The following is a 25,059-nucleotide window of genomic DNA, read 5'->3' as shown; positions in this document are numbered from 1 at the left end:
TGCTCATTGCTGATAGAAATAAACCACTCTGCAATGATTTGTCAAAGTGATGACACCCCAGCAGTGAGGTTTTAAACTGGAAAAAGCGCAAAATCTTCAATTATAAAAAACGCCACTTGGCAAGTAACAAATACATTTTAATGTAATATATATAGTAGATATATATATGAAAATATTTACAGTCAACTTAATCAATATACATTATATAATAATGTGTGGGAATATGATAACAATCGCACAATAAATAACATATATACAATACTGAAAACTTTAAATGCTCGTATCTCAAAACGACAAATATTTGCAATTAAAAATATGCCAAAAAAATTTAATCAATTGTAGCAGCCTGAAAATGCTTCTGGTAGTGTATAATAGGTATATCTTTATTTCCATGCCTGTTTTTTCTGATATCTTGAAAAACAGAGTGATGGGCCCCATCTAAGTGGGAAAAAATTTGCGGAAAAAAGGGGTGATGTAAGTGATCATAATTACGACACCTATATCTCACGTTGTATAGTGAATTTTTAGAAAAGTAGGCATGAAAGTGTTTATAGGATCTATAAGTATTACCATGAAAAAGCAGAAGTGTGTAGTACAAAAAAAACGATTTACGTATTTGATTACGTGAAAAAAATTATGATGTCATAACTTTATGATGTCAAAACGTAGCACGTTCTTGGGTTCACAATATATTTTTATCTAAGTTTTAAACAAAACCTGAAAGTTTCAAGTTGAAAGACAAACTTTTTTTTATATGAATTTTTTTTTTTTAAGGTGTTCAGTCCCCCTTAATTTGGAGAGAGTTGGTGCCAACTTTGTCATTGCTCTTTGTATTCTTTCCAATTTCTTTATATCCTTTTTAGTACTGGGTGTTCATAGTGTTGCTGCATACTCCAGTTTTGGTCTTATTAGTGTAAATAATATTTTTTTAATCATTTCCTCCTTCAAGTAGTCAAATGCCACTTTACTGATTATTATTCCAAGGTCTCTTTTCAAGTTCACTTTTTTTTTTAACTTTTTCACAAATTTTATAATTTCTTGATATTCTATTTTTACTTTTTCCAAGCTCCATTATAATATAGATATGGGTGAATCCGCTCGTGATGCCACCATCGCTCGTGTACTGTTTACAATGCCATTTTTTGTTGCCCGTTGAAATAAGTATGTCTCAGTTTGAATGCTTGCATTGTTCAGCGCATGCGCAGGGTATTCAAATTATCTTGTTGTTGTGCAAATGTATGCCCAATTCTTCAAATACAATTTTTTTTTCACTGATTTAAACGGAAGTTTGGTTATCAACCTCGGCAAAATAGTTTTCCAAGTAAAAATATTAAGGTAAGGCACCAAGAACAAAATATTTTAACCTATTTTCTCCTGGAAATGAACAGCTTAAGATTGTTGGTTATTCTACAGTTGGGCTTCATTTCAATACATGTAGGCATATTATGTGATACATCCAGGTCATGTTTGTTTTTATTTATACATGACGTGTCGGAGATAGTCTAGTAATAGTCGTAGAGGGTGTTGTACATAAATAATACTTACATTGCTATGGTATGAATTTTAAGGTGTTGGACAGGCTATCATTTATGCTTTGCCTATTACATAGCCGGCTATGGCCATGACAGGAAGTATATGATTTGAATGTTGTCTTAACTTGTGTACCAAATTTCATCAAAATCTGAGGTGGTGAGGTGGACCATTTGGCATGGAATGACCCTGAAGTGATTTTAGGGAACCTATGGTGACAGTAGATTACTTCATGAAGCTAACTCTTTTTGACCTGTGGCTGCAATTGATTTTGACCACGTATCTTTGCGCATACATTACTTTGATGGAACATGTTACATGAAAGGTGTTAGTAAGAATGGTATAAAAGTAAGGTCCTGCAATTTTATTGACATGCTCAGGTGATTTGTTGACCCATAAAACCTTCACATGTCAAGTTGCATGTCAGTTGTGCCAGGGGTTTGGATTTTATTGATTATTTCTAAATTGACAACAGTTGCCATGGCAACATGATAGGTGTTAGTAAGAATTGTATAAGAAGAAGGTCCTGCAATGTTAATGACATACTCAGGTGATTTGTTGACCTATAAAACCCTCATATGCCAAGTTGCATGTCAGTTATGCCAAGGGTTTGGATTTTATTGATTATTTCTAAATTGGCAACAGTTGACATGGCAACATGATAGATGTTAGTAAGAACGGTATAAAAGTAAGGTCCTGCAATTTTATTGATATGCTCAGGTGATTTGTTGACCCATAAAACCTTCACATGCCAAGTTGCATGTCAGTTGTACCAGGGGTTTGGATTTTATTGATTATAAATAATTATTTCTAAATGGGCAACAGTTGCCTTGGCAACAGTTGCCATGGCAACATGAAAAGAATGACATAAGGAGAAGGTCCTGCAATGTTAATGACATGCTCAGGTGATTTGTTGACCCATAAAACCTTCACATGCCAAGTTGCATGTCAGTTGTACCAGGGGTTTGGATTTTATTGATTATTTCTAAATTGACAACAGTTGCCATAGCAACATGATAGGTGTTAGTAAGAACAGTATAAAAGGAATGTCCTGCATTGTTTTTGACATGCTCAGGAGATTTGTTGACCCATAAGACCTTCACATGTCAAGTTGCATGTCAGTTGTACCAGGGGTTTGGATTTTATTGATTATTTCTAAATTGACAACAGTTGTCATAGCAACATGATGGGTGTTAGTAAGAACAGTATAAAAGGAATGTCCTGCATTGTTTTTGACATGCTCAGGAGATTTATCAACCCATAAAACTTTCACATGCCAAGTTGTATGGCAGTTGTACCAGGGGTTTGGATTTTATTGATTATTTCTAAATTGACAACAGTTGCAATAGCAACATGATAGGTGTTAGTAAGAATGGTATAAGAAGAAGGTCCTGCAATGTTAATGACATGCTCAGGTGATTTGTTGACCCATAAAACCTTCACATGTCAAGTTGCATGTCAGTTGTGCCAGGGGTTTGGATTTTATTATTTCTAAATTGACAACAGTTGCCATGGCAACATGATAGGTGTTAGTAAGAATGGTATAAGAAGAAAGTCTTGCAATGTTAATGACAAGCTCAGGTGATTTGTTGACCCATAAAACCTTCACACGTCAAGTTGCATATCAGTTGTGCCAGGGGTTTGGATTTTATTGATTATTTCTAAATTGACAACAGTTGCCATGGCAACATGATAGGTGTTAGTAAGAATTGTATAAGAAGAAGGTCCTGCAATGTTAATGACATACTCAGGTGATTTGTTGAGCCATGAAACCTTCACATGTCAAGTTGTATGTCAGTTGTACCAGGGGTTTGGATTTTATTGATTATTTCTAAATTGACAACAGTTGCCATGGCAACATGATAGGTGTTAGTAAGAATTATATAAGAAGAAGGTCCTGCAATGTAAATGACATGCTCAGGTGATTTGTTGACCCATAAAACCTTCACCTTGCCAAGTTGCATGTTAGTTGGGCCAGTGGTTTGGATTGTATTGATGATAATCTGAAAATTGACAACTTAATAGTTGCCATTAATAGGCAAATATGGTATGATGGAGACGTCTCACATTGTTTTTGACATGCTCATGTGATATTATGATCCTTAAATCCCAAGTATTTTAAATTTCAACAAAATTGGACCAGTGGTTTGGAATTTGTTATGGTAAAGTCTAGCCAAAAATGCGGGATGAAAAAATAATTCAAAAAATCATATATCCCTTACTTTTCAAGCTATTAAAAAAAAAATAAGCATTTTGTTTCTAGTGAAATTGCCTTTCATATGCAACAATAATAAAAAAAAATGAAAATTTTGTGGCTATACATGTACCTATATACTACACATCTTGATACAGTACTGAAGTTCACTTCTCACTTTTGAGTCCATTTCCAGATTTTGTCCAGGTCTAACGGTAATGATTCACAATCCGCCTCTATCCTTACTTTCTTTATTATTTTTGCATCATTTGTGAAGAAATTCCTTTAACACTCCACTTCTTCATCCATGTCATATATATGGCAAACATGATTGGAGCCAATACCAAACCTTGTGGGACACCACCTATCATTTCTTCCCAATTCGAGTATTTGTCTCTAATTACTACCCTCATTTTTCTCCCAGTCAGGAAGTCTTCCATCCATTCCAGAAATTTTCCTCTGATACCACCTATTGATTTTATTTTTCTTATTAATTTCTTGTATAGTACTTTATCAAATGCTTTTTGTAGGTCTTGAAAGGCACAGTCCGCCCATCCATCCCTTTCTTGTATTATTTCTATTAGTCTTGAATAGAAGCAGATCAGGTTTGTTGTACATGATCTTCCATGTCTAAATCCAAATTGATTTGGATTCAGTATATTTTTTTCTTCCAGATGTTTAATCCATCTACTTTTGATAATTTTTTCACATATTTTTGCTACTGTTACTGTAGTTGGTTGGATCTTCCTTGTTTCTTCCTTTATATATTGGTACAATATTTGCATTTTTCCAGTTCTGTGGTACCTTTCCTTCTTTGAGTGAGTAATTATATCATCAACTCCTCTATGCATTCTTTCAATATCCAATTTGCAATTCCATCCAGACCATGTGATTTTCTGACATCAAGGTTTTTTACTTGGTCTCTGATTTCTTTCTGTGTTACATTTATTTCCTTTGTTAGGGTGGGGATTTCTCTCTATTCCCTGACAGTTCTGTGAATTTTCAATTGTGAATACTGATTTGAAATGATTGTTCATAATATCAGCCATTTCTACTTCTGTATTTGCATAATTTCCCTGGCACAGCTTTTCCATTTCTTGTTTATCTTTTAGTTTACCATTTACATACCTGTGAAATAGTTTAGGTTGTTCCTTGCATTTTTCTATTATGTCTCTTTCATAGTTTCTCTTTTCATCTCTGCATATTTTTACATAATCATTTCTTAGTTTAATGTATGTTTGCCTTTTACTTTTTTTTCCATCTTTTCCAAGCTTTGTCTCTTTTATCCTGAGCCTCACTACATTTTTTGTTGCACCAGCTTTTCATGCATACTCTTTCTTACTTTTGTTGTGGTACATATTTGTTCACTCCATCATTATAAATTTCTTTTAGTATATTCCATTTCTCTTCTATCCTTGTTTCTTCACATAGGAATTTTTCCCAGTTTGCGTTACTAAAGAATTTTTTTAGTTTCTCAAAATTCGTTTTGTTGTACATTAGTCTTCCTTTTCTATGTTTCTCATTTCTTCTTAAGTCCATTTGCTCTTTTAGTTGGAATTCTATTAGTAGATGGTCACTCTTTCCTATTGGAGTTTTGTAGTCAATTCTGTCCATAATTTCAGGTTCTGACATAAGTATTAAATCTAGTCTCGATGGTTCCTCATTGTTTCTGTATCTGGTATTTTATTTTATCCACTGAGTCATTGTGTATTCAGTGGTCATATCGAGTAGTATGCTTCCCAAGAGGTCTTCTCCACCCTTCACTGTCATTTCTTCCCAACATATTTCTTTTGAATTAAAATCACCCATAATTACTATATTTCCTCTTTCTTTCAGTATATTGATTAGTTCATATTTTGTATCTTCCAACAGTTTGGAATGATCGCTTTCTGTGCAGGGCTATGTTTTGGGGGGCATATACACTACTACAAATTTTCTACTTTTCATGTAATTGCTTTCAACTTTTATCATAATTGATTCTACATTATTTTTTCCTTCTGTTATTTTTGTCACATTTAAGTCTTTCCTAGTCAAAAATAATACTGTTTTTCCTTTCTATTTTTCATCCAACAGTTATAACCTTGTCCCACAGTATTTGGTGGTAGAGTACTTTTTAATTTAGTTTTTACTATTCCCATTATGTCTGGTTTTTCTAATGCCAGATAGTCATTTAATTCATTCAGTCCTGAAATCATTCCATCTATGTTGGTATAGGCTAACTTTAATTTTTTCCTTTCTCGTCTTTTTTCGTGTGTGTGTGTACTTACCTATTTGTATTTTATGGGAAGGGGAACTATGCTCGTGGGGTCCCATCTCCATATCTCGTTTTATCTAGACTGTTTTATCTAGGCTGTTCAACTTATACATGGATGGGGTAGTGCGAGAGGTAAATGCAAGGGTAGTGGGTCAGGGATTGGAGATGGTTAAAGAAAATGGAGAAAAGTGGGAGGTGAGCCAGCTGTTGTTTGCGGACGACACTGCGCTTGTGGCAGGATCGGAGGAGGGATTGAGGAAGTTGGTGACAGAGCTTGGGAGAGTATGTGATAGAAGAAAGCTAAAGATAAATGTTGGTAAAAGTAAGGTGATGAGATGTACAAGGGGTGAAAGTGGCAGTAATCTGGAAGTGAGCATTAAGGGAGAGCATCTGGAGGAAGTGGATAGTTTTAGATACTTGGGTGCAAATGTGGCAGGAAAAGGTGGAGTGAAGGTGGAGGTAGAATGTAGATTGAGAGAAGCGAGTAAATGCCTTGGTGGATTAAAAAGTGTTATGAGGAATAGAAATTTGGGAATGGATGCTAAGGAGACTGTATGAAGGAGTGATTGTGCCAACACCACTGTATGGAGCAGAAACATGGAACATAAGAGAGGAAGAGAGAAGGAGCTTGAATGTGTTTGAGATGAAGTGTCTGAGAAGTATGGTGGGGGTTACTAGGCTAGATAGAGTGAGAAAGGAGGTGAGGAGGAGAACAGGGGTGGAAAGAGAGTTTGGAGATAGGGTTGAGGCTTAAGAATATGTTCAGAGGAGTATTTGGATGAAGAATTTAATAAAAATTTTAACGCTTTTACTGAACTAAAATACCCTCCTTATTTTATCCTTAAAGCCAAGAAGAAAACTGGAATTATTCATAAAAGAGTAGGAAAAATAAAAGAAGAATGTACAAAGAGGATCATATTACCTAATACCTCAGTTGCAGACAATATTTCCCCATTATTAAACAAGGCTGGTGTTAACGTTGTTAAAACCAGCTCGATAACAGTTGGCAGTCTTATTAAAAGCCGAAATAAGAGCAGGGAAAATATTCGTCAAGCAGGTATTTACTGTGTGCCATGTCTAGGTTGTGAAAAGGTCTACATTGGGGAAAATTTTTCGTGGTATTGATAAGAGAATATTAGAACATAAATATGATATGAAAGTATACAATACGAATAATGCCATTGTTAAACATAGATTCGATACAGGCCACAATGCTGACTGGAATAATTCCAAGATTATAAAATATGAAAACCATACAATGAAATGTAGATGTTTTGAATCTGCGTTTATATCCCTCATTGATAATATAAATCAGAACAGTGAATTTTTTGTAATAAATAAACCATTGGCAATTTTAATAACCAAGTAACAAGCAATTTGCACAAATTGTGTGTACATCCTTTTTATGTTTGTTTCTCCCTGCAAGCTTGGGGTATACAAGGAGTAAAATGTTTCTCAACTGTGTTATTTCTGAAGAGGCCCTGCTGGGCGAAACGTCAAATATATTGGATTCCATACTCTGTGTTTGGCCTCTGTCCTACAGTGCTGTTGCAGTCATTGCTGCTTTTACTCATCAGAAACACATCAAGTTTGTGACACATGATCTTCCTTGTCTAAATCCAAACTGCCTCGGATTTAGTACATTTTTTTTTTTTTTTCCAAATGTTTTACCCATCTAATTTTGATCATGCTTTCACAAATTTTTGCTGCCGTACTTGTAAGAGAGACCGGTCTATAGTTTGTAGGATCTTCTTTGTTCCCCCCTTTATATATTGGTACTATATTTGCTCTTTTAGAGCAAATATAGTACCAATATATAAAGGGGGGAAACAAAGATGGGGGGGTCGCCAATTTAATGAAGCCTTGCTGTGGATGTGCTGTGTCCTGCGACACTGCTTCTGACCCAGGGCAGTGGACAGGGTGCAGGGATGACCCGTCATCTAGGAGGTGCTAAGATGGGAGGGAGGGTGGAGGGGTGTGGAGTGTTTTCGGGGATGAAATGGGTGGGAATGATTTTATGCCTTGTCCTTTTTGGCTACCTCCCTTGTAAGGGGGAAAAGGCCTTGGTATATGTATGTATGTATGTATATTTGCTCTTTTCCAATCTTCTGGAACTTTTCCTTCAATGAACTGCTTATTAGATTATGTATTTTGTCTGTTAGTTTGTTCCTGCATTATCTCAAAATCCAGTTTGCCATTTCAACTGGACCATGCAATTTTCTTACATCGAGATTACTCAAGTGATTCATTATTTCATTCCTTGTTACTTCTATCTCTTTCATAGGGGGGACTTTCTCCTCCCACTTGACATCTCTAAGTTGTATGTTCTCCCTTGTAAACACTGATTTCAATTGCTTGTTCATAATTTTTGCCATTTCTGTTTCCTCTGTGTATTCTATTCCTCCTTGTAGTTTCACTAATTCTTATTTGTTTTTCAGTTTGTTGTTTACAAATCTATAGAATAGGTTTGGTTGATCTTTACATTTTTATATGACATCTTTTTCGTATTTTCTCTTTTCTGCTCTGCACACTTGTACATATTCATTTCTATAACCAGTATATATTTTCCATTTTTTGGGTTTTTTGTCTCCTCCATTTTATCCAAGCTTTATCCCTTTTCTCATTTAACTTGCTACATCTTTTGTTGTACCAACATTTTACATATCCTTTTTCTTGTTTTTGTCTTGGAACATACTTTTCCACTCCTTATAATTTTTTTTTTCAAAATTTTGCATTTCTCTTCTACTGTTGTTTCCTCTTTGTATATCCTTTCCCAGTCTGCTTTATTTATTTATTTACCGTATTTTTCGGTGTATGACCCGCGGCTTTTTGCCTCAGAAAGGGGCCAAAATTCGGGGGTGCGGGTGATATAAAGGTGCGGGTCATCTGTGGATTCTGGTTAGAAATTGCCCTCTTACGCAGTCAAAAAAAAAAAAAAAAAAAAAAAATGAACGATTAGTTTAGTTTAGTTGGGTGCCCTTTCGGATCGGGGATTTGCGGGAGGACCGACCGGGTTCATCGAATGAAAGTTGATCAGTGTCATAATACAGCGCGCACGATCGAGACAAACGACAAAGAGAAGGTAGGATTTGTCAGTATCTTACCCGCATTACATGCTCTTGTTATTAATAAAGGCATTATCACAAATAAAACAGGCCTAACTAAACAGCATGAACATACAATACAACACTGACTGGTACCAACACCAACATCGTGTGTCGCGATCAAACAAAAACAAGTGAGCAGCCATTTTCGCAGTTACAAATTACAAACTGTACCTGATTCCTTAACCCCTTCCATACGGTTAATGCTAAATTTGTGCATTACATGTGCATAATGGGTCGTTCAAGCATGGAAAAAGAATAAAGAATCGACTATTCAGAACGGTTTCCGTAAATCAGAAATGTGCCATCCTGCAATGTTCAATGCATGCTACAAATCGGAAAAGGAATCGGACGAATCCGAAATCGAAATGGAAACGGATGAGGTCACTGCATCAGAATTGGCCGATTTATACCACCTCTTCCATGACGAAACAGAGGATGAGGAATTCGATGGCTTCGTGAGCGATGATACGCCTTCATAAACATTATTGACTCTGTCGTCTGTGATCACTGACTGCTTTTTTTCTAATAACGATGTGCTCCATTGACTCTGTTCATAACAGTTCAGTAATGTGCTCTATTATTGTTCTATTCTATTGAAAACTAACCATTGGAAATTGTTTGGTTTAATAATTAATTACCAGTCTTTGTATGGCATTTATAAACCAATTGATTGATTAATTACCGGTAAACAACCAAACAGGGTTTTATGGCATTATTTACACAAATTGATTAAGGTTCTTTGTAATATATAAGTGCAATAAAATATATTGAAATGTAATTTGTTGGTTATTCTTCATCTTCATCACAATCAGAAATAAGGACTGGAGGAATGCTGGTATCATGATCATGAATCGCAATGCCGCGTCTTCGACCCATCTCAAAGGCATCGTAAGATCAGTTGCACACTTTCGAGATCATCCCTCTTTCATTGAAGCTACCACTACATCTAGTGGCAGCTTCAGAAACCAAATTGTGAGGTTGTGTACGTACGTGTCGGCCTTTGATGTGTGATGAATCCTGAAAAGCAAGATATCACCAAGAAACCTGCCAATATCGGAAAACATATATATATATATATTTTTCATAAATCACATAAGCATTGATGAAACAGAAAATTTAGAAAAAGCCTCAGCTTTGAAATTACTTTGATCACCACGTCAACGGCCGGCTGTAACAACAACCACCGTGAGCTGTGCCTGTGGCCACCCATGCATGGGTAGTATACATCGTCGGATCTACAGTGCCGTGCATGCCATATGACTGCGGGTCATACAGCGGTGCGGGTCTTGTGTGGATTTTCACTAAGGTGTAAGGGGGTGCGGGTCATATAAAGGTGCGGGCTATAGTCCGAAAAATACGGTATTTATTTTTTAATTTTATAAAAATTTGTTTTTCCAGACATCATTCCTCCCTTTCTATATATATATATATATATATATATATATATATATATATATATATATATATATATATATATATATATATATATATATATAATTTTTTTTTCCATGTATTTTTCTTCATTTAATTCCAGTTCAACTAATATATAGTCATTTTACTTTTTGGTGTCTTATATTCAATCTTGTCCACTATTTCAGGTTCTGATGTGATTATTAGGCCTAGTCTCATTGGTTCTTCCTCATTTCTATACCTAGTATTCTCTTGTATCCATTGTGTCATTGTATGTTCTATAATCATATCAAGTAGTACATTTCCCTATAGATCGTCTCCACCCTTCACTATCATCTCTTCCCAGCATATTTCTTTTGTAATTAAAGTCACCCATTATAACTATTCTTCCTCCATCTTCCATTATCTTATTTTGTGTTATCGTTGTGTCATCTAACATATTCTTGTGTTCTCTCACTTCCCACAAATTTGTTTTAGGAGGCACATAATTTACCACAAACTTTCTGCTCTTCTTGTCCCTGTCCTCTATTTCCATCATAATCATCTCCACTTTATTCTTTCCATGTGTAACATTCCTCACATTTATATCCTTCTTAGGCAGGAATGTAACTCCACCACCTTGTTTTACTTCTCTTTTTCTAATCCAATAATTATATACACCATGTCCTACACTGTTGGGTGGTAATGGACCTTTCAATTTTGTCTCCATAATTCTCATTATGTCAGGTTCCTTTCCCATCAGGTAATCATTCAGTTCACTCAAGCCTGTTATTAAACGATCTATATTTGTGAAGGACACTTTTAATTTTCTGCTACCTCCATCCTGTTTTCTGTTTCCCTTCTGTTTTTCTCTCCTATGAACCATTTCCTCACTTTCATATCCACTACTCTCCTATAGAATTTCTCTTTGTTTGACTGTTCTGTTCTCATTTTTTCCTTAGCTTCAATTCTTTTTGTTTTCTCTTCCTCTCTTTCCTTTTTATCCATACCTGTTTTTACTGATCACTTTCTGTTAGTTTTCCTGTTTTTGATAAGACATTCTCTGCTGTCATTTCTGACCTGAATTTAACCTTAATTGGTCTTGTCTTGTCTATACTGTATTTCCGCAGTCTATATATTTCTTCAATTTCTTTCCCTATTTCCTGTTCACCTTCTTGAAATATTTTTAGTACCTTGTTCATTCTTTCTCATCTCTTTCTCTTGTAGTCCTATTTGGATTATGTTTCTCTTCCATTCCTAATATAATTATACATTTCTTATATGCTAAGTCTCTTACTATATTCTCCTCTCTCATCACTTTAATAAATGTGTCCTTAGTGTGTTCTTTCATCTGTTGTTGTTGTCGTTCCGTAGACTGTCTGTCTGAGCAGTCCCGTCTCCCCAAGGAATGCCACAGCCGAAACTGGGTTTTCCCACAAATCCTTTATAGAGTGTATGTTGTGTTGTTTGCGTGCATGATTGTGTATAATGCAGTCTTCCATTATGTGTTGTATGGTATGGGGTGAAGTGTTACATCCTGGGCAGCTGTTCACAATGTGGTCATCCAGCCTCTTATGGTAGCTTAGAAGTGCTGGGTGGTGGCCGCACCGCAGTCTGGCCAGGTGGACTCTGTCCTTTCGTGGGAGAGAGGATTCAGAAGGGTGGATATCAGGGGGGTCTGGCATGCAGCAGTGTGTTGTCTTTCAGTGTGTTAATTGAGCGGTGAGTGATATGATTATGAATATGTTTCCGGAGGCTGGTATTTGGTGGTTGTGGAGGAAGAGAAGAGAGTATTTGTGTGTGATACAGGTCTTTGGGTGTTGTTTTAATGTTTCTTGGTGTGTGTGGGTGTTTTGCTATGTAGTGTAGTGGGTGTGATGTGTTTGTGTGCCTCTCATGTCGAGGTGGTCCTTGACTTTGAGGACTTTTGTTTCATGGTGTAAATGGTCTGTAGGTGTTGTATTTGTGCAGCCTGTAATTGTTTTTAGGGCTTTGTTTTGTATGATTTGAAGGGTGTTGTGGTGTGTCTCACTGAGATTAGGAGCCCATGCAGGACTCACATAATTCATCACTGAGCGTATGCATTGTTTGTATATTGTTGTATTAGTTTCTTTGTTTTGTCCAAATGTTGTTCCAGTGATTGACTTAAGTGCGTTAAGTCTAGGTGTGCATTTGTTTTTTATGTTTGTGATGTGTTGTTTGAAAGACATGGATGTATCGTATGTTACACCAAGAATTTTCGGTGTGTTTGTGTGTGGTATTAGTGTTGTTGATGTAGAGATGAGGTATGTATTTGTGTTCTTTTGTCCAGTTGGTGAGAAGTGTTGCTGTAGATTTGGTTGGAGCTATTTTGAGTCTGTGATGAACCATGTGTTGAGTGTATCAAGGTATGGCTGGATTATTTCTGCAGCTTTGTCTGTGTTACGATGTGTGCATGTAATTGTTATGTTGTCTGCATAGGAAGAGATTTGTATTTCTGAGGTGTCTGGTGTGGGTAAGTCATGCATGTATAGATTAAAGAGCATGGGGGATAGAACAGAGCCCTGTGGTACTCCATTCTTAATGTTTCTGATGTGCGATGATTGGCCATTATATGACACGTAAGCATTCCTACCTGCCAGATAATTGGCCAGCCATCTTTTGGTGTTATTGTGCATGTCTGTGTTATATATTTTATTTGTTAGGTTGTGGCGGGGGATAGCATCAAAAGCTTTACTAATGTCTAATGTTATAAGAAGTGTTCTGTGGTGGGGCCTATCTGAATTAATGCCATCTTAAATTCTTCGTGTGAGGTTTATCAGAAGAGTGTTTGTGGAGTGTAGTGGCCTAAAACCGTGATGTGAGTCAGCAAGGGGAATATGTGGTGTGACAAGTTGAAGTATTAGGCGTTCAATGACTTTAGAGGGGGTGCAGAGAAGTGTGATTGGGCGGTGCGATGTTGGGATTGGTGGGTCTTTGTTCGGTTTTGGAATTGTGATTATTTTACCATGCTTCCAGATGTCGGGTATAGTGTTGTGTGAATAGCTGTTGTTTCAATGTTTGTGAGTGCATGTATACCTTGTGGTCCAATGTGTTTTAGGTGGATGTTACTTATGTTATCAGGGCCACAGGCGGATGAGTGCTTGAGATTATGTATTATGTGTTTTGTCTGACTGCCTATGAAGGGTGTATAGTCTGAGTCTGTGGGAAAGTCTTTCTTACGTCGAATAGTGCGTCGGTCGTCAGGGTGAGAAGTGAGATGGCTTGTCTGTGCAAAATGATTTATGGGTGTGTTTGCTTGTTGTCTGTTTGAGGGTAGATTGTCTGTTGTTGTGATTATTGCTGCATGAGAGCGTGTTGTGTTACTGTTGGATAGTGTAATGCTGTTGAGTGTTTTGTACAATTTGCTGGTGTTTGTTTTGTGATCAAGTGTATTGATAAAGTTTTGCCAATTTTGTGTTTTTTTGTTCATGTATTTTATTGGCAATCACAGTGTTTAGTGTTTGTATTTGGTCTGCTATGTTTTGAGGGATAGGTGTGGGGGTATTGTGTTTAAGTGTGTCTCGTTGTCTGATGAGGCCTTGGATTTCTGGTGTGAAGTTGGGGTTGTGTGATTTTCTGTTGCCTCTAGGGATGTATCTCTTGTTTGCATTTTGTATGATTGTATTAAAAGTGTGCACAGCATTGTTTATGTTTGTGATTGGTGTACTGTTAAGTGTTTCAAAATGTTGTTCTGTCTCTTCAAAAAGCTTCCCAGTTAGCTCTCTTGTAATTGGTGTATGTGTGTCTGTGGCCAACTGGGGTGCATCTTGTTTTGGTGGTGATGATGATTGGAAGGTGGTCAGAACCAAGGGTTCCGACCACTCTCCATGATGTTGTTGGGGTTAGGCAGGGGTAGCAGAAGGTGATATCAGGAGAGGAGGGAGTGTAGAGGGCTTGGTGTGGGATATGTGTATGATTATGTGTGTTGTTCATGATAGTCAGTGAGTCAAACTGAGTCTGTATATCAAGCCCGCTGTCTGTGTCAGGGTTGTCGACATACCAGGCAGACGACTTGGCGTTGAAGTCACCACCCATGATCAGGTTGGGGATTGAGGCTAGTTGGCTAAATTGAGGTCTGAAGGCGTTTGGAACTGTGGGGGATGATTGGGGGGGAATGTACATGTTAACTATTGTCAGTGTTGATTTGTTGCCTGTGCGGATTCGAATGGATTGGATTTCTGTAGTGTTATCTGTGGTAGGGAGGAGAATTTTGGTTGTGGCACTTGTGTCCACAAAACAGATGGAGTGGTGGATCAGGGTGATGAGTCCACCGCCATTGCTGTCGGTCCGGTCTTGTCTGATGGTGGTGTAATTATGAAATGATGGTGTTTTGTGTGAATGTCTTAGTTTTGTTTCTTGTATAATTGCAATGTGTATGGTGTTTTGTTTAAGAAAGTGTTCGAGTTCATGTTTTTTCGTGTTAATACCGTCAATGTTGTGTTGTAATATGTTGATGTTGTGTGTTCTGTATGTGTTGTATGTTACCGTTTGGGGTTGAGGTTGGGGTGTTAATGGGGAAGGTATAGGATCTGGGTTAGAGGGGGGAAAGGAGAGATTGGGGACAAAGGAAGGGGAGTACTGATTGGGGATAAGGGCAAAGGGAAATTGGGAGTGGGTAAGGGAGGTGGGAGTGGGGGTTACTGGAGGGCTGGTAGAACATGTCCAAGTCTCTGTGTATTGGTTTGTGTCAGCAAGTGTTGTACAAGTGAGGTGGGCCCAGTTTTTGCACATATTGCACTGAACTGAGCCCTTTGTCTGTCTGCTCGAAGTAATGGGTTTAGAGCATGTTGGGCATGTGTATTTTGTGGTGGGCCCAGGATTGCTCTCTACATCTCCGGCTAAAAGTAGAAGTAGAGGGGTGATCACCAGAAAATCACCCCTCGGTGCAGAAAAAACATAATATTGCATGTTGAGAAAAAGGATTGTGGTACTCCCCAAGGCAGTCGTAGCTCCTCTTGGGGATCGGTGCCACCTGTGTAGAGCCGGTGGCCAGGGCTGGTTGCCGCCGTTTGGCCCCCAACTCTTGGGGTTGGGGGGTGGTCCCACGACGTAGACGCTGCGGCTCCAGGACCTTTCATCTGTTGTTTCACTATATCTCTAAATTCAATTTTGCTATCCTCCTGAACCTTTTTGGAACCACTTACCTTTTTTGCTATGGACTCTTTATTTTCTTTATTATTCCTCTTTAATTCATCATTCTCATTCTCATCCTTTACTTCTTTTAACTGTCTTTTTTATTCTTCTATTTCTTTATTTAGGTTTTAGTTCTTTAGTTCTTTCAATTTATCAAATTTGTGTAAGTAGTGCAAGTTGGCTAAACCTAACCTCCTGTGATTCATTCATTTTTGTTAGTTTTTCTTCTAGACTTGTTAATCAGGGGAGGTTGTCATCTCCTTCCTCATTAAATCCTGTATATCTGCAATACCTCCCACAGTGCCTTCCTGTCTACCCTGTCATAAGCCTTTTCGAGATTCATAAAAGCCCAAAAAACATCCTTACCTTTCCCTATAGCTTTCTCACATATCTGTCTTACCACAAAAATCTGATCTGCGCAACCTCTATCTGTTCTAAATCCACACTGTTCCTCACCAATTACTCCCTCTGTTCCTCTCCTAATCCTCTCAATCAAGATCCTCCCATAAGCCCCCCCAACTACACTCAACAAGCTAATCCCTCTGAAACTACTGCATTCACACTTATCCCCTTTTCCCTTGCAGAGTGGAACTATACAGGCACTCCTCCAGTCCTCCAGTCCTCCAGCACTCTACCCTCTCTTAAACAAACATTAAATAACCTCACCAGTCAGTCCACCATCACTGTACCTCCTTTTTTTAGACATTCTGCATGACATCCATCCAACCCAGGTGCCTTACCTACTCTCATCATCTTAACCCCTTCCATACGGTGCCGCACACGTAGGCGTCATGAGGAGCAAGTGGATTCGCGACGCTGCCATATCGGCGTCTTGATTATATTTATTGTAGTCGCCCCTGTGTTTTTACATTCTCTCAAATGTGCCCTGAATCCCATTCTCTGTGGTTTTCAAAATTCGCGGGTGAAAGAGAGAACGATCGATATAAGCGGTGACTATATTTTATGATGCGAGTATTATTACGACACGTCGTACGGCTGGCATTGGCTGCTGCCCGCGAGATTTAAGTTCCGTACTGAAGTGGTTAACAACTGCCTTCACTTCATCCTTCTTTATTTCTCCTCCATTTCCTCACTCATGACGGTCATTTTCTTAGTACTTCCCACTGCAGCTATCTTTCCCTCCCTATCCTCCTTCACATTAACCACTTCCATATGGTGACGCCTACGTAGGCGGCATGAGGAGCAAGTGGGTACTCGATGTTGCTGACATCGCCATCTTGATTATATTTGTTGTAGTCGTACCTATGTAATTTTCATTCTCTCTAAACTGGCTTCATCAGTTTTCTATGGTTATCAAAATACACGGGTGAAAGAGAACGAACGATTGAGCACTGACTTTATTTTTTATAATGCGATTACTATGACGCAACATCGCATGTCGGGCAGCTAATGCTGCCAGATGTGCGATGTGCCCCGTAGTGAAGAGGTTAAGCAACTCCCTAAAATACTCTGCCCATCTTCCTCTTACTGCCTTCTCTTCCATTATCATCTCTCCATCTGCACCTTTTACCTTTTCTTCTCTACTTGATTTGCCTTCTCTTCCTCTTTTAATTTCTTTCCAAAACATCTTTTTATAACTTTCAAAATTTTCTGTCATACTCTTACCCCATTTCACATCTGCTCTCCTCTTTGCCTCCTTTACCTTGTGCTTTACTTCTTTTCTCTTTTCTTTGTACCTCTCATATGACTCCCTCGTCCTATTTTGTAACCAATCTGTGAAAGCTCGCTTCTTCTCTTCTACACCCTTCTTTGTTTCCTCATCCCACCATTCACTTCCCTTCCTTCTATTTCCTCCCATTTCCTCCCATCCTTCTTGTTCCACACACCATCTTTGCACACTTTGTGACTCCCTCCTTGAACCATCCCCATTCCTCCTCCACTCCTAGCTCTACTCTATCCTTCACTCCCTCCCACTCCTCTCTCAGCTTCTTGCACTCCTTTTCTTTTCATAATTCTGTAAATAGTTATCAAATCACCTCTTTCTCTTCTTTGTTCTAGGGTTGGTAAATTTAGTTTTCCAATCTTTATTCGTATGTCAAATTCCAAATTGTTGGTGCCATCTTTGTCATTGAATTCTTTCAATTTTTTTTTAATGTTTTTTTGGCACTAGGTGTCCATAGAGATGCTGTGTATTCCAATTTTGGTCTTATCAGTGTAACTAGTATTTTCTTTACCATCTCTTCATCCATGTAATCAAAGGCCACTTTCATTTATCTTAACAAGTTAAAGGTTTCTCTGACTAATTTGTTGACATGTTTGTCTAGTGTCATGTCGTTAGAGATTGTTACTCCTAGGTTCCTTTTTGCGTTTACTTTTTTACTTCCTTTGTACCAATGTTGTATTGACCCGAGATTCTATTTTTGCTTTTTCCAAATTCCATTATACACTTCGCTCTTTTGAGTCCATTTCCAAACTTTGTCCAGGTTTTCTTTAAAAGATTTGCAATCTTCCTATGTGCTTATTCACTTTAATAGTTTCGTATCATCTGCAAAGATGTTCATATAACATTCCACGCTTTCATCCATGTCATTTATATAAATAGCAAACATTATTGGAGCCAATACAGAGCCTTGGGGGACTCTGCTTATCATATCTTCCCAATTTGAGTTCTTGCCTCTAAGTACCAGCCTCATTTTTCTTCCGTTGAAGAAATCTTTCATCCATTCCAATAATTTTCCTTGTATTCCACTTGTTTCAATTTTTCATAGATTTTTGTGTGGTACTTTGTCAGAAGCCATTTGTAAGTCTAAGAAAGCATGATCTGCCTATCTGTGTCTTTTTTGTATTATTTCTATTAATCTTGAGTAAAAGCATACTAAGTTTGTAGTACATGATCTTTCACCTCTAAATCCATATTGTTTAGGGTTTAGTATATTTTTCTCTTCCAATGTTTAATCCATTAATTTTTAATAACTTTTTTGCATATTTTTGCAGTTGTGCTTGTAAGGGATACTGGTCTATAATTTGTTGGATTTACTTTGTCTCATTTATATATTGGTACAATATTTGCATTTGTCCAATCCTGTGCTACTTTTCCTTCTTTGAGTGAGAAGTCACTTATCTTGTGTATTTTGTAAGTATCTATACATTCTTTCTGTATTCAGTTTGCTATTCCATTGGGGCCATATGACTTTCTGATGTCAAGATTTTTTATTTGGTTCCTTATTTCTTTCTGTATCACTCTTATTTCTTTCATTTTAGGAGATCCTTCTCACTGTCCTTCATCCCAAATTTGTGAGGTTTTAATTGTAAATACAGACCTAAAATAAAATGCCTGGTCATTACCTCAGCCATTTCTACATCTTCTGTATATTCTTTGTTTCCTTCATGCAGTTTCACTGTTTCATGTTTATCTTTTAGTTTGTCATTTACATATCTGTAAAATAGTTTGGGTTGGTCTTTGCATTTGTCTATTATATCTTTTTCGTAGTTTCTTTTTCCCTCTCTACGTATATCAACACATTCATTTCTCAGTTTGATGTATGTTTGCTATTTGTTAATTTTTTTGTCTTTTTTCCATCTTTTCCAGGCTTTGTTTCTTCTATCTTTAGCATCACTACACTTTTTGTTATACCAATACTTTATGTAAACCCTTTTTTGTTTCTTCCTAGGTATATATTTATCTGTTCCCTCCTTGTATTTTTCCTTAACCACTTCACTCCGGGTCAAAATCTCGCGGGCAGCATTAGCTGCCAGACGTACAATGTTGTTTCATAATGCATTATAAAAAATAAAGTCACGGCTGTATCGATCATTCTCTCTTTCACCCATGAATTTTGATAACCATAGAAAATATGATGAAGCCAGTTTACAGAGTATGGGGGTCACGCAGGTACAACTACAATATATTTAATCAAGACACCGACATCGGCATCCTCGCGTACCCACTTGCTCCTCATGACGCCTACGTAGGCATCACCGTATGGAAAGGGTTAAATATGTTCCATTTCTCTTCCATCTTTGTTTCATTATTTGAACATTTTTCCCAGTTAGTGTTTTGAAAAAAATTCTTAAGTTTTACAAAGTCAGTTTTGTTGTACATTAATCTTCCTTTTCTGTGTTTCTCATTTCTTCTTTGTTTTGTTCCTTGAGTTTGAACTCTGTTATTATGTGGTCACTCTTCCCCATTGGTGTCTTATAATTAATTTTGTCCACAATTTCAGGCTCTGAAGTGAATATCAAGTCTAGTCTCGATGGTTCTTCATTGTTTCTATATATAATGTTTTCCTTGACCGATTGAGTCAATGTATAATCAGTGGTCAAATCCAGTAGAATGTTGTCGTAGAGTTCCTCTCCACCTTTTATTGTCAATTCTTCCCAATTTATTTCCTTTGCGTTTAAGTCACCCATAATTACTATGTTTCCTCCACCTGTCAGTATCCTGGATAATTCATTATTTGTGCCTTCCAGTAATTTTGAGTGATTGCTATCAGACCAAACCTTTGTTTTTAGGGGCACATATATAGTACCAGACAAAAGTGATGGCTGGGTGGGGCGGAAGGACAAGAATTTTGCCCATTTTATAACCATACCCATGGGAGAGAGTACTGAATTTGGACAAAAGTGATGGCCGGGCTGTGTGTAGTGGAGGATAGTCTTGAGTCACTTGGCAGCACAAAAAGGCGGTTAGTGTGCATCTAGCTGTTGTAGGAAGAGGATTGCTGTGGTGAGTGCTTGTAGAATTTTCTCTCTCTCTGATGCGTCACATTTTTACCACTCTCAGGCATCCCTACGACCATAATATGACCTCTAGGAGGGAATATTCACATGAAGCAGTTGCTCAGGTAATTGCTTTAAAGGAATCTGGCCTGCAAACCAAGCAAATAGTGCAGCAAATTGGTGCCAGTGATGGGTTTCTTCACAGGGCGGCACCTCTTGTAATTCAGGTCCTTGATATGGTGGCGTACTGTCCTCACAGACACACCACCAAACAGGTCTGGGTTGTCCTGCTTGATTTTCCTGGCTGTGGTTCTTGGAGTAGACTCCAAAGTACGTTTCAAAACATTGTGGGCCCGATCCAAAGTCTTCTTAGGCCTCCTCATAAAATCTAGCAACCCACCGGTGCACTGTTCTCTCACTGGCAATGAAAGAAATAATTGTGATACAAAGAACTAAGGGGCCATATGATAAACCTTGATGAACTAAGGGACCATATGATAAACCTTGATGTCAGAAAATCACATGGTCCAGATGGAATTGCAAATTGGATACTAAAAGAATGTGTAGATGAACTAACGGACAAAATATATATAAGATAATAGATTGCTCACTCAAAGAAGGAAAGGTATCACAAGATTGGAAAAATGCAAATATTGTACCAATGTATAAAGGAGAAGATTGGAAAAATGCAAATATTGTACCGATTGATAAAGGGGAAGAAAATAATATACTGAATCCAAAACAATTTGGCTTTAGACAAGAAAGATCACGTGCTACTAACTTGATTTGTTTTTACTTGAGGCTAATAGGCATAATTCAAGAAAGAGATGGATGGGCTGATTGTGCTTTCCTAGATTTACAAAAGGCATTTGATAAAGTACCACACAAAAAGCTACCAAGTAAACTTGAAATAACAGGAGGAAAGTTATTGAAATGGATGGAAGATTTCTTGAAAGGGGGAAAAATGAGGATGGTACTTAGATACAAAACCTCAACCTGGGAGGAAATGACAAGTGGAGGCCCATAAGGTTCTTTATTAGCTCTGGTAATGTTTGCCATATATATAAATGACATGGATGAAGACGTGGAATGTTATATGAACTTCTTTGGAGATGACGCAAAACTACTAAAGAAAGTAAGTACAGAAAAAGACTGTGAATCACTACAGAGAGACCTGGACAATGTCTGGGAATGTAGCCAAAAGTGGGAAGTAAACTTCAGCATGAAGAAATGTAGTATAATGGAGTTTGGAAAAAGTAAAAATAGAATATCAGGGCAATATAAAATTGGTACAAAGGAAGTAAAAAAGTTAGCTCGGAAAAGGACCTAGGAGTAATTATTAACAAAAACATGACACCAGACAAACATATTAACAAAATAGTCAGAGAAACCTACAATTTACTAAAATCAATAAAGGTGGCCTTTAACTACTTGGATGAGGTAATGGTAAAGAAAATATTAGTCACACTGATAAGACCAAGATTGGAGTATGCTGCGACACTATGGACACCCAACACAAAAATGAATATAAAGAAATTAGAATACAAAGATGGCACCAAAACTTTCAAAATTGACATACGAACAAAGATTGTCCAAACTGGAACTACCAACCCTGGAACAAAGAAGAGAAAGAGGAAATCTACTGGCAATTTACAGAATCCTGAAAGGCATGGAAGTCCTTGACAGAGAAGATTTAATAAAGTGGAACAAAAGAAAAACAAGAGTACATGAAAAGAAACTCAAAAAGGGTAGTCATAGAAGAGATCTAAAAAAAAAAAAAAAAAAAAAAGTTTCCCATAGAGAGTGGTGGGCATCTGGAACAAATTGCACAAAACAATAATATGTGCAAAAACCATACAAGAATTTAAGAATAGACTAGATGCTGAAAGATACAAACATGGGTCACTACAAGCATAGCTCCCTTCCTGTAAAATAAAAATAGGTAAATACAGGAGAGATGGGGGAGAAAATCATGTTACTGGAGAGCACCACCATACTCCACCAGTGTTGTGGGTCTACCCTTTCCTGAAGTTGTGCTGACTTGTGTTCTGTAAGATATTTCCAACCATATTAGCAAATATTTTATTTCTTGAATTTCTCAAAGACTTTTATGACATGGAGAGTAATGAGTGAATATTTTGAGTATCAACTTTAATGTATTCTACTCAGTCAATACATTGCCTTAGGTCTCTCTTGCTGGAGATGTACAGTTTCCAAGTAACCAGCAACAGGCACTGGACTGGCCCATGAGTCACTCAAGGAAGAAATATTGTGTTGTGATTTTGGTATAGCTAAGGTGGGGTACTGTAAGATGAGGTGTTCTGTGTCCTCTACATGATGAATGCATCTGGGTTTTTGTGTGGCCAGGCCTATTCTTTGCTGGCCTCAGTGGTGGATAGTGACCTGTGTGGTTCTTGCTTGCCTTGGGAGGGATTTTTCCCTGGGACCGATGTCTTGGTGCTGTTTGATGGAGTGGAGAGTTTGGCAGTCAATTTTGAAGAGCTTGTTTTGTGGCCTGAGAGTGAATGTGTTTTTGTATGGGTGTATTGTGTGATACAAGTGATAGGTTGTTATAAGTGTTTGAGTAGTATGCTGTTAGTGTAGTTTTATGTTGCATTCAGTTAGTTGTGCTTGTGTGATGTAATGTGATGGGTGAAAAGAGTAGAAGGCTTTTGCTTAAAATTATGTAATTATGGTTTTCATGTGATTTTTTGTGCAGGTCTATTGAATTTGTACAAAATTAGTGGTATTTTTGTGTGAAAAATTGATCAGTTCTGTATGTGTGATTGTGATGCTGTTAATATAGTATGTATAGAGGGTGTTTATTTAGTGATAGGATATTTTAGCTGAAAGTTTGTGTGTATGCAGCAGGTCCAGTTTGTTGTGTGTTGTTTAGTGTCTGTGAGTGTCATTTTAAGAGACCACCTATAGATTTCTTTCTGAGGAAACATTTGACTATTGTCTATTTTGTATTCATGTGGGACTGTTTCAGTTACTGGCTTAAAATAGTAAGAAGATAGTTGATGCTATTTTTTTTTTTTTTTTTTGTCAGTTCATTTAATGTGAAAAGGAAATAGTTGATAAAAAGAAATCTTTGGACTAGGGGTGTGCCGATTCAATTTTTTGTCGATGCTGATGCCAGTGCCAATTCCTATTCACTCTTAGTTGCTGATGCCAATACCGATGCTGATTCCACTTATAATTATGGTATATCAGTTTTAATATAAAGTAATTAAACTATGATTTTTACTTGTTTTATAATCTATGTAGATTTATACATGCCAGTTGTTGAGCTGTTGGATCCTAATAATTGAATGAACTTAATGAAGTGCTTATTGATTGACCACTTTATGATTGTCAATGTATGATTGTATTATTTTCTGTTGGTTGAAAAAGAGGTTAAAAATTACCTATTTCATAAATTTTGATATAACTAACTTCAAGTAACTTGAATGATTTAATTGCATGGTTTTAATAAAACACATGTACAGTGTAAAATTTATTAATCAGTTTCTTAATCCTAACTTAATTAGGCCAAAAATTATATATATTTTATTTCAAAAGATGTGTCTGGGCATAAAATGCAAAAAAGGAACAAAAAACTCAATGAAACTTTTTTTATTTTTCGACATACTGACTCACCTGAGTACTGCCACATTCCGTGTGTTAATACATACATACATACATATACCAAGGCGTCAAAATTTACTCACAAATACCCCATTAACAAATTGAAGTTCAACAGTATCAATTTCTTCCCTGTTTCTGGAGTCAACTGGTTATGGTTGGGGGTGTAGACATTACTACCAATGCTGAAGAGGCATTCATTTTCCAGTGAAGATGTTGGAGAGCACAGCATTTTGTTGACAACTTTTCCAAGTTCAAGATATGAGTTGTGGTTGTCTCTCCACCAACTCAAGGAATCCAAATCACGTGGTTCCAGTGGAAGGGAGCAAAATTTATCAACTTCACTATGTAGTGTGAGAACAGATGAAGATCTTAATTTTTTTTTTTCTTTGAAGTTTCACTTAGTCCAAATTTGACTTGTGTGATTGTAAATTTGACAGCAAATCATCTAAACATAAGTCAGAGTTATAGCTGTCATTATCAAAAAGCAGAAAGATGTATTGTTATGTATTTACTTGTCAAAATACATGAAAAAAATATAATTTTTTTTGTTTGGCTATAAATTGCTGTGGAGTAAGTGGGAGTAAATCTGTCCGCCAATATTATGCACTTATAACACAGTCCATAGAAGCCTGGACAATTTACTCCCATATTACTCTCGCTTAATTTCTCAATGTTGTAGAAATTTTGCTGTTTAAAAAGATAAATAGAAAAAAAAATAGTTTAATTTTATATAAGAAATACAAAAAATTAAAAAGTTATATAATTTGCTCTAACATTTACTCCGACATGTGTTGCTATTTTCAGTTTCTCTGATCGTATGTCCTCATGTCTGCAGGTTTTATCACCTGCATGATATTTTTGAAACATGTGTTATGGCACTAGACAGCAGTGTAGGTTTACCACTACCATAGCATATTCCTAGCCACTTCATTCCCTACCTTTGTGATGTTATATGAAAATAAAATAAAGCTATGATTATTTGGTAGTGGTCTCTCATATAGTATAATATGCTGCATGGCCCTATATAACCTCCAGAACGATGAATAATAGGTGAATTACTGAATTGGCATTGGCATTGACAAAATATTGTCGATGCCAATGCATCCCTTAATTTTAAAAAA

General features: G+C 37.0%; 1 protein-coding gene across 3 annotated transcripts in view; it reads left to right on the top strand.

Annotated features, from left to right (window-relative positions):
* LOC143020653 (late secretory pathway protein AVL9 homolog) overlaps window positions 1-25,059 on the top strand; it is a 123,869-nt gene that overhangs the window by 2,132 nt on the left and 96,678 nt on the right. The gene's annotated exons all lie outside the window — the stretch shown is intronic.

This window comes from Oratosquilla oratoria, chromosome 3, assembly GCF_046742065.1.
Source record: "Oratosquilla oratoria isolate Oo_2021 chromosome 3, ASM4674206v1, whole genome shotgun sequence".
Lineage (NCBI taxonomy): Eukaryota > Metazoa > Arthropoda > Malacostraca > Stomatopoda > Squillidae > Oratosquilla > Oratosquilla oratoria.
This window is presented reverse-complemented; position numbering and strand designations above follow the sequence as displayed.